Source organism: Chelmon rostratus, chromosome 16 (genome assembly GCF_017976325.1).
Source record: "Chelmon rostratus isolate fCheRos1 chromosome 16, fCheRos1.pri, whole genome shotgun sequence".
NCBI lineage: Eukaryota > Metazoa > Chordata > Actinopteri > Chaetodontiformes > Chaetodontidae > Chelmon > Chelmon rostratus.
In genome coordinates, this window is record NC_055673.1 from 2,593,636 (window position 1) to 2,604,582 (window position 10,947).

Here is a 10,947-nt window from a genome sequence, read left to right on the forward strand (position 1 = left end):
AGCATGCGTTTTGGTGTCCAAGAGGGCACTTTAGCGCGCGTTTTGGCTCCCAGGGGGCACTTTAGCACGCGTTTTGGTGTCCAAGAGGGCACTTTAGCACACGTTTTGGCTCCCAGGGGGCACTTTAGCACGTGTTTTGGTGTCCAAGAGGCCACTTTAGCGTGTGTTTTGGCTCCCAGGTGGCACTTTAGCATGCGTTTTTCAACAATTGGGCCCCCCCCTGCGCACGCCACTGCTGACACTGACTCTGACGACGATGGATGATTCTGGACATGCTGACATGTGTTCAGGACAGGTGGGTCGAGCTCCACTAAACAGTCTTACAGGCAGTGAACAAGTTATTCTTCGTCTTGTAAACAATGTTTTATAAATCATTCAATATTTGTCTTTGTGACTCCACCCTTCAGGTGCAGCATGAGAGCCACTGAATAAAACTGAGCCTGACAGAAATAATAAGAAATAATGTCACATCGTTACACGAATGGCTGTTTTAATATGTGATATTTATTAAAATGATCTGTCATCAACATCTGCCTCATTCCACAGTTAACATTTCTGGATCTTTTGTTGAAAGTGAAGCAGAGCAGCATCAGTGCTGTTCTGGACTGGCCTGGCTTTGTCTTTGACAGATCAGTGTGAAAACACACTGCATATCTGTTCCAGAGGCTGACAAGGACTTTAACACTGGACCAAGATCCAGTTTCAAACTGGAAGAACAGACTTTTCCTCCTGACAGCTGCAGCAAATTAAGCAGCGACATTTTCTATCGATCGCTCAGAAAACAAACTTTTTATTGGTCATTTCAAGTCAAGCATAAATGAAGAACATTTTGCTGAACATATCTTCATCTTCTTAAGCACGTTGTCACAAAAGGATTTAAGGGATGTATTAATAGGAAGGAAACGGCCTCCGCTGCAGAACTAAAGGCCGATCAGCAGAGAGAACGAGCAGAACAAGATTTGTTTAAATCTGATACAAAGAAATGCTGAGTTTCAGTTTGGGGGTGAACTGTGGAGTGAAGTCCAGGTTCCCTTTATGTTAGTTCAATGGTCATAAACAACATTTGTCCCTCTGTCAGTTAAATGTATTAAAGGGCAGCTCCTGGCACACAGACAGAAGAGTTCAGTCAGATCTGAGAACTGCAGGTTCCACCAATCACTTGTTTGTTTGTGTGGGTGGAGGCCACCAGAACCTGACTACTCCACCTGGGGAGTTTCACCCCAGGAAATACTGAACACTGATCGGCCTCTGCCAGGCCTCTGTCTTTTCCCCCCATATTGTCACAACTGACTGTTTACTTCTTTGTTTGAATTAAAAATTATAAGATATAATCCAGTTAAAAAGAAAAGTTGGGTGAACTCAAAATTTCAAGGCAACAAACGTTGATAAAAAGTTAGTTAATTAAATTAAATATTTTAAGTTTTGCTTTTTTTTTTGCTCGCCAGCCTACCAGAGGGCTACACATAGAGACAGACAACCATGCACACCACTCATTCACACCTATGGACAATTTAGAATTATCAATTAACCTCAGCATGTTTTTGGACTGTGGGAGGAAGCCGGAGAAGCCGGTGAAAACCCACGCTGCACAGGGAGAACATGCAAACTCCACACAGAAATCACTGTGATTTCGGGGATCTTCTAGCTGTGAGGCGACGCTGCTAACCACCGAGCCACCGTGCAGCCCTCGTAATAACTTTTAATCCTTAATTCTGCTAACTCTCCCATAAATTGTACTAACTAATTTTATATTGTGATAACTCTTACACATAATCCACTTAAATTTGGTTCAGTTAGTATAGCAGAATAATTTAAGAAGAATTTAAAATTGCACACTGCAATAGTTCATAATGTAACTCATCTTTATAACTTAAGTTAGGACCAATAACTTCTAATCAAATATATAAATACAGATGCAAAATGTACATTCAAAACATTTGTTTTATTAAAACTGTACCAGCATCAAATCCCTTCCAACGGGGCCAAGTAAATTTCAAAGCACTAATGGCTGTGAAAGTGCATCAGCAGTCCCTGTGGATGCAAGGCCAGGTTGAAGCTCTGTGATGCAGCCCATAATGTTTCAGCAGAACAGCTTCAACGGCGTGGGTGAACTTGCACTGCATTAATTTCAATCTGAAAAACAAAGATAACAATTTGCTGGGTATTAGTAAAGTAGAAATTTTAAACATTTTATCAGTTTAAATCAGTCTGAGGACAGAGAGCTTTGCTGTTGAGGTTTATACAAATGAAGGGGTGCACTGTGGGACTGTAACCCACTTTTTTATGCATTAACCTCCGTTAGCGACCAGTTAAAATGCGGAGGACACGCTAAAATAATTGCAGCCTACTTCACACACGCACACACTGCGGGACTGGAACCCAAACACTTTCTGTAATAAACCTCCGGTAGCGACCGGCTAAAGTCCGGAGGACAAGCTAAAATATCTATAGCTTTCACATTCCGCTCCTCCACTGTCTCAACACACAGCCATGAACTGAGACCAGCAGACGGTAAAGAGAACTGAGCAGAGAGGCAGACAGCAAACTAAATGCACAGCAGCCTGTGGCCGGCTCCATGTCCGGGTCCACTCCTGCTCCGCTCGCTCTTTCCCTGCTGTCAAACCACCCTGCTGCTCACCTGCGCTGCGGTCCTCACCAGAAACAATGTGCTAAGTTGGTACGAGTGTTCGTAACACCGCCATGAAATGTCAGCTAATGTTGCGACCACAATTTTGAATTGGCATTGACACCCTAATGGCAACTGGCTGTAACATATTATCGAACATGAATTGACACAATACCAACCAGTCAGAATATGCCCAGACAAGTTAGCTGCTAACTGATGCAGCGCTGCTAGCATCACTTAGCCGCTAACGTTAGCTTTTGCTAATAACGGAAAACGCTTTAAATGCTGAAAATGTGTCGGGCTTCATCAAACAATGTGTGACGGGTCACAGCTATCTGTGAGATGCAGCTCCACACTACTGTTGCTTCTACAGACCACAGACAACGACCAGGTGGATTACGGGGTTTTTATTACCGCTCCTCCCTGAAACACAGCATACAGCACCGCAGTGGCATGGGAATATTAGCATCACAGTCTCGGGACAATCACAGTGAAGTCCTCTTTTCTCTGTGCAGTACAACGAACACTAAAATAAAATACTGAAATCTGCTCATATAAAATAAAATAAAAACATCCTTGTGTGATCGCATAGTGTATATTGTTATTTTGTAAGTCACAAGTGAACAATCCTCATATATTTTTTTATGACATAAAATATCTTTTAAGAACACATTCAACATCTGGATGAACAAATGTGAGCGTTTTATCTGAACAAGGGTGCTCACACAGACTGATGTACAAAATGAAACATCATGTGAAATTACATAAAAGATACACAAAATATTACCTGCAGCACAGCATACAGCACCGCAGTGGCATGGGAATATTAGCATCACAGTCTCGGGACAATCTGAACAACAACGGACACGAGGGAGAACATTTAAGCTAGTTTAGCATCATTAACAAATCTCTAAACATAACTTTACGGTCTTATAACTCACAGTAAGTGCTCAAAACAGTTAGGGCAGGTCACGGTGAGCACTTGACACAGTAAATATAAAGTATAAACATCTGAAACGTTCAATAAAATAATGAATTATCCCGGACCATGCAACAGGACGTCTGCGTGCAGTGAAGTCCACTTTTCTCTGTGCAGTACCCAAGCCGACTTCTGCGCCAATAGATGGCGGTGTTGCACCTTTTTTTTTTTGCCATAATTTAACATCTATAGATCTACTCCGTCACAAATGTACAACACGGCACAACACAACTCAGAATAAAATTCCCGTATCATTTTAACTTAATTTAATTAACGGGTGCCTACCTGTGTGGACTCCAGCTTGAGGCAGCACAGCCACATTGAGAGTGAGACTTCAAGGGTGCCAACTCGGAAAGTTGGCTTTCCCGCATTTCACAACAAAGAATGACGAGTTTGCAGAACTGTATTGAACTCCAACTTAAAGATATAAGTATTACCGACCAACCAAATTGTTTTAGAGCACACAACTGACTTGCTTTGTTGTGCTAACTGATATTATTGCTTCAAATGTCAATAAATTACATTTCTAAGTTTATCCAACTTAAAACACTGTTTTAGACCAAAAAAGTACACAGTGTATTGACGCTGTGTAAAATGTAAATAGAAACCCTGAAACCCCCACAATTAATTGGAAACAAAAAGCACAAAGACAACAAATCAAATATCGATTTTTTTTATTTTTATTTTTTGTGAATCGTATCCTCATTTAGAATTATATAAATAGCATTTAGAAGAGAACACCAGGCAGAGGAGTTCGTGCCTAGCAACGGTTGCTACGCTGAAGACACGCTTGGGGGCGGGGCTTAGCTGTCAGAATTTCTTTGATCTGTGATGTCAGAATGGCTTTAGTGGATGAGCCATGAATACACTGTAGCTCATATGACTACAGAAACAACAACATACATTGTTATATCGTGATATCAGCCATAGACTTTAACGAACAACCAACACTTGATACTTGATACTGACCAACATACATTGTTATAACGTGATCTCAGCTATAGAATTTAACGAACAACCAACTCTTGATACTTGATACTGACCAACATACATTGTTATATCGTGATCTCAGCCATAGATTTTAATGAACAGCCAACTCTTGATACTTGATACTGACCAAGGTAACAAAATGGAAGTGGACATAGGAGCTTTCAACCAGCCCCAAGCCCAAAATCAAAGGGGTTTGGGTGCAATGTGTGATTCTCTGAAAATGGCAAAAGAGGCCATTGAACAAGAGAACAAGACGCTGAGACAAGAAATTCAGGAGGTCCAGGATAAGGCGCAAGGCAGGGTACAGCTCAAGGAGAAGACCCAAAATACAAAGGCTTTGCATGAAGTCTATGAGGCCCTGAAAGCAGCGACAAAAGTGATTAGCCAACAACACGACATTCTGGGACAAAAAATCCTTAACTTGCACTTGAAAGAGCCCAGCTCGCAGAGTGAAAAGATTTTGCAGGATATGCATAAAGGATTGGAAGCAGCAACGGAGACCATGAGCAAGCACAGCAACACACTGCAACAACAACTCAAGAAGCTCTACAAAAAGTACGACGACGAAAAGGTTTGGCACGGCATGTATAGGGAGGAGATGAAGAAAATGGACCTGATAAGCAGAAAAAACGCCAATATGCAACAAGAGATTGATAGGATCACTGCACAGCTGGCCGACTGTAAAAACATGAAAGTTAAATCCAAAGTCCTCAAGTCAACAAAAAAGGCAGCCTTGAAAATAAATAAAGAGCTTTTTGAAAAATCCAAAGTCCTCCACTCAAAACACATAGAAGAGAAGTTCTATGATGAGAAGTACAATGAACTGCTGTGTGACACTGAAACCTTAAGAATGCAAAATGCAGAGCTCTGTGCCGAGATGAAGGAGCTCAGAGTGAATATCCAAGGCGACAATACCCGCAAGGAAGCTCATGAATCAGTGCACGATGTAGAAAAGGCTCAAATCACTGAAAATAACGATCTGACAAAAGAAATCGCAAAGATGACGGAACAGATCAGAGAGCAAAAAGCTTTGCAAAACAGGAATAATGGCCAAAGGGATCAAAATGAGGCACTACGGCAACAAATTGAGGCGCTTCACAAGCTCCGAAGTGAAGCCGCTTTCGAGGAAATGTGTAGCGCAATAATGGATGCAACCGAGGCCACGAGTCTGCAAAATGACTCCATGCAAGACGAGGTCCAACAGAGGACCCAAAATACAAAAGCTTTGCATGAAGTCTATGGGGCCCTGAAAGCAGCGACAGAAGTGATTAGCCAACAACACGACATTCTGGGACAAAAAATCCTGAAGCACTGGAAAGAGCCGCAGAGTGAAAAGGTTTTGCAGGAAATGCAGAAAGGATTGAAAGCATCAAAAGAGGTCATGAGCAAGCAAAGCAACGCACTGCAACAACAACTCAAGGAGCTCGAAAAAAAGTACGACGACGAAAAGGTTTGGCACGACGTGTGTATGGAGGAGATGAAGGAAAAGGACTTGATAAGCAGACAAAACGCCAATATAAAACAAGAGATTGACAGGATCACCACACAGCTGGCCAACTGCAAAATCAAGAAAGATAAATCCAAAATCCTCAAGTCAGAAAAAAAGGCAGTCTTGGAAATAAATAAAGAGCTTTTAAAAAAATCCAAAGTCCTCCACTCAAAACTCACAGAAGAGAAACGCTTTGATGAGAAGTACAGTGAACTGCTGTGTGAAATTGAAACCTTAAGAAAGCAAAATGCAGAGCTCTGTAAAGAGATGAAGCTCAGAGTGAATATCCAAGGCGACAATACTCGCAAGGCTTATGAATCAGTGCACAACGTGAAAAAGGCTCAAATCACTGACAATAACGATCGGACAAAAGAAACAGAAGAGATGACGGAACAGATCAGAGAGCAACAAGCTTATCAAAACAGGAATAATGGCCAAGGGGATCAAAATGAGACACTACAGCAACAAATTGAGGCGCTTCACAAGCTCCGAAGTGAAGAAGCTTTCGAGCAAATGTGTAGCGCAATAATGGATGCAACCGAGGCCATGAGGCTGCAAAATGACTCCATGCAAGACGAGGTCCAACAGAAGACCCAAAATACAAAAGCTTTGCATGAAGTCTACGAGGCCCTGAAAGCAGCGACAGAAGTGATTAGCCAAAAACACGACATTCTGGGACAAAAAATCCTGAAGCACTGGAAAGAGGCGCAGAGCAAAAAGGTGTTGAGGGAAATGCACAAAGGATTGAAAGCATCAAAAGAGGTCATGAGCAAGCAAAGCAACGCACTGCAACAACAACTCAAGGAGCTCGACAAAAAGCACGGTGATCAAAAGGATTGGAACAGCATGTATAGGGAGGAGATAAAGAAAATGGAACTGATAAGCAGACAAATCGCCAATATACAACAAGAGATTGACAGGATCACTGCTCAGCTGGCCGACTGTGAAATCATGAAAGATAAATCCAAAATCCTCAAGTCAGAAACAAAGGCAGTCTTGGAAATACATGAAGAGCTTCTAAAAAAATTCAAAGTCCTCGACTCAAAACTCACAGAAGAGAAACGCTTTGATGAGAAGTACGATGAACTGCTGTATTACACTGAAACCTTAAGACAGCGAAATGTAGAGCTCTGGAAAGAGATGAAGAAGCTCAGAGTGAATATCCAAGGCGACAATACTTGGAAGAAAATGTATAAATCAGTGCACGATGTAAAAAAGGCTCTAATCACTGAAAATAACAATCTGACAAAAGAAATCGAAAAGATGACGGAACAGGTCAGAGAGCAACAAGCTTTGCAAAACAGGAATAATGGCCAAAGGCATCAAAATGAGGCACTACGGCAACAAATTGAGGCGATTCGCAAGCTCCGAAGTGAAGCCGCTTCCGAGGAAATGTGTAGCGCAATGGTGGATGCAACCGAGGCCACGAGGCTGCAAAATGACTCCATGCAAGACGAGGTCCAACAGAAGACCCAAAATACAAAAGCTTTGCATGAAGTCTATGAGGCCCTGAAAGCAGCGACAGAAGTGATTAGCCAACAACACGACATTCTGGGACAAAAAATCCTGAAGCACTGGAAAGAGCCGCAGAGCGAAAAGGTTTTGCAGGAAATGCAGAAAGGATTGGAAGCATCAAAAGAGGTCATGAGCAAGCAAAGCAACGCACTGCAACAACAACTCAAGGAGCTCGACAAAAAGTACGATGATCATAAGGTTTGGCACGACGTGTGTATGGAGGAGATGAAGGAAATGGACCTGATAAGCAGACAAAACGCCAATATACAACAAGAGATTGACAGGATCACTGCTCAGCTGGCCGACTGTGAAATCATGAAAGATAAATCCAAAGTCCTCAAGTCAGAAATAAAGGCAGTCTTGGAAATACATGAAGAGCTTCTAAAAAAATTCAAAGTCCTCCACTCAAAACTCACAGAAAAGAAACGGTTTGATGAGAAGTACAGTGAACTGCTGTATGACACTGAAACCTTAAAAATGCACAATGTAGAGCTCTGTGAAGAGATGAAGGAGCTCAGAGTGAATATCCAAGGCGACAATACTCGCAAGGAAGCTTATGAATCAATGCACAACGTGAAAAAGGCTCTAATCACTGAAAATAACAATCTGACAAAAGAAATCGAAAAGATGACAGAAAAGGTCAGAGAGCAACAAGCTTTGCAAAACAGGAATCATGTCCAAAGGCATCAAAATGAAGCCGTGGGCTGCCGAAATCGGCTCAGAAAGTTCTGGAGGCAATGTTGCACTAAAGTACGGAATGGGACTCGGACATGAGGCGCCCCGTCCCGGTGCTGAGCCTTTCTGAGTTTGTGTGTTGTCTGCCTGGTGGTGAGGTTTTCTCCGGGTGCTCCGGTTTCCCTATCCTCTTCATAACCATGCAGCAGTTGGGCACTCTCAGTAGTCCCCAAAGGCTAATTGGTTTTGGAAAAAAAAACTCTCATATATATATATATATATATGCATATACACACACACACACAGGCAGGTCCTGAAAAGTCAGCTGAATGGTAAGAACAAGGTCCGAGCCATCGACATGTACACAATACCAGTCATCAGATACCCCGCTGGTATCATAGATGTGGCGATCCCAGCTGACGCCAACATCAGGAAGAAGGAACACGAGAAAATTGAGAAGCACCAAGAGTTGAAAGAGCAGCTGGAACAGATGTGGAAGGTCAAGGCTAGCGTGGTTCCTGTGGTAGTCGGGGCACTGGGGGCAGTAACCCCCAAACTGGGAGAGTGGCTGCAACAGATCCCAGGAACAACATCAGAATATTAAAGGTGTGATCACCAGAGACGTGAAAGTAATGCCAGCCGCCAATCAAAACCAAAAGAAGAAGAAGAAGAAGACGGAAGAGTATGGAGAAGTTTTTAAAACTGAGAAATGACAAACATCGTGCCGACCCCCCACAAAAGAGTAAATTTGTGCGTCGGTACAATCCTGGCTATATAAAATACGGCTTCGTAAACGGAGGTACTGAGGCAGCGCCCAGAGCCCAGGGTGTGGATTGTGGGCTAACGCTGTCAAATGAGGCACTAAAGCCCTCAAAACTACAGCGGCATCTGCAGACCAAACACCCGACGAAAGTGGGCTGCAGATGCAGAAAAGGTCGGTCGTGTCACTGACTGGCAGCTCCAGATGTGCACTGACAGCCAGCTACCTCGTAGCCAGACGTGTGGCACAGAGCAAGAAGGCGTTCACCACAGCGGAGGAGTTGATTTTGCCTGCCGCTGTTGATATGTGCCGTGAGATGATTGGAGAGGCCGCTGCAAAGAAGCTGATGACAAACGACACTGAGTCACAGCATCGCTGACATGGCCTCAGACATACAGCATCAACTTCTTGAAAGAATGAAAATGTTTTCACTGCTGAACCAACTGAACATCTCAGTTCAAGGAAGAAACAGCAACATAATGTATGAATGTATTTATTTTGTCACCTTTTTTTTTATTTATTGTTTTTTTTATTTTATTATAAGTAAAATGTCAATATTGGTCCTTTTTTAATTAAAAAGCCTGACTTGATCCTTTAAAAAATGTTCTTGTCCCGGCTTGATTTGTGCCAGAGGCTTGATGTGTGTGCAGGTTTACATACACATGTCTAATAAAAGTCTTTGTGATGATCCCATTGTATCATATCATTTTATTTGGCAAGGTTGTTAAACTGTGAGTGGATTTGGTTTATTATTGAATACAAATCAAACCGTGAGTGAGGTCAATTAAACCTATACAGTGTAAATATTTTATGGGCCCTTGGCCACTTTGTGCTATAAAAGTTGGGCCTCAAGGTCAAAAAGGTTAAGAACCCCTGATATAGACGACAGCACCCTGTTAAAAAAAATAGAACACCACAACAAGAACATATATTGGTTTGCTGTTGCGCTGTGGTATATTATAGCCACATGCAGAAGCCACTGAAATGTTTTAAAAGCAGGTTTCAGGTCATAACTATATCAGACAACTGTACTCATAGTAAAGCCTACCAAACAGCTTCGTCAATAATTAGCTTTGAGAGATGTAAATTATCTCTGTGTTCATGCAATTCCTGCAAAAATAACCACTAATGTGCTATGGAGGCTACAAAAAGATAAAACTAATAATAATGCAATGCTGCAAGACAAAAGGGAGATACTGTTAGAAAAAGTCAATCCAACAAAAAATCACCTGAGGCAGGAGCCTTCATCAACCACTGCGACGGCCACAAACTCTGGGATGCTTCTGACTCCGTAGGACGAAGTGAGCATGTATTTCACAGAGTGCTTCACTGGAGGACAAACACATTTCTGAGTTAGGCTGCTTTGTTGTCACACTTTACACGACACTGCACCACACTGTGGCAAATAATGTCACACCGTTACACAAGGGAGTCTTCTGGAGGAGAGACACTGAGGGGAGCTCTGCAGAGAGAGAGAGAACTCATGCTCACTGTGCTCTGACTGTCACAGACTCAGCTCTGATGGAAAGTCATGTCTGATAAGGACCAGAACAGAAAACGATCAGAAAGAAGGTAAAGTCAGACTGATGGAGTGATAAAACAATGGCAGGTCACTCTGAGCAGGCTGTATGAACATTGTTGTGTCCATGAAACTACATCAGGTCATGTGATTCTACCTGTTCTCTGCAGAGAGCTCTTCCCATAGGCCAAATACTTCTTCAGGAACGCAGGACAAATCCGAGTTAGGTCATTCTCATTGTATGTGATTCCAGCTTTCTCAGCATCCCATCTCAGTTTAATGACGAAAGCCTGCGGGTTCGGAGAGATCCATGTCAGCGTCTTCAGGTCCAATGATATGAAGTCTTCGCCGTCGTAACCGTACTGCATTAAGCCATTGGCCTCTCCGGTCTCAT

General features: G+C 42.6%; 1 long non-coding RNA gene across 2 annotated transcripts; it reads right to left on the reverse strand.

Moving 5' to 3' along the window:
- Positions 1-1,616: 1,616 nt before the first annotated feature.
- LOC121619093 lies at positions 1,617-10,657 on the reverse strand. 2 transcript variants are annotated; one of them, XR_006007511.1, is made up of 3 exons: positions 10,264-10,657; positions 3,414-3,476; positions 1,617-2,133 (listed from the first exon to the last, which is right to left on the reverse strand). It is a non-coding gene; the product is annotated as an uncharacterized LOC121619093 (long non-coding RNA). The 2 variants fall into 2 exon arrangements; XR_006007510.1 differs by lacking the exon at positions 10,264-10,657 and adding an exon at positions 3,674-3,709.
- Between the last annotated feature and the right edge of the window lie 290 nt (positions 10,658-10,947).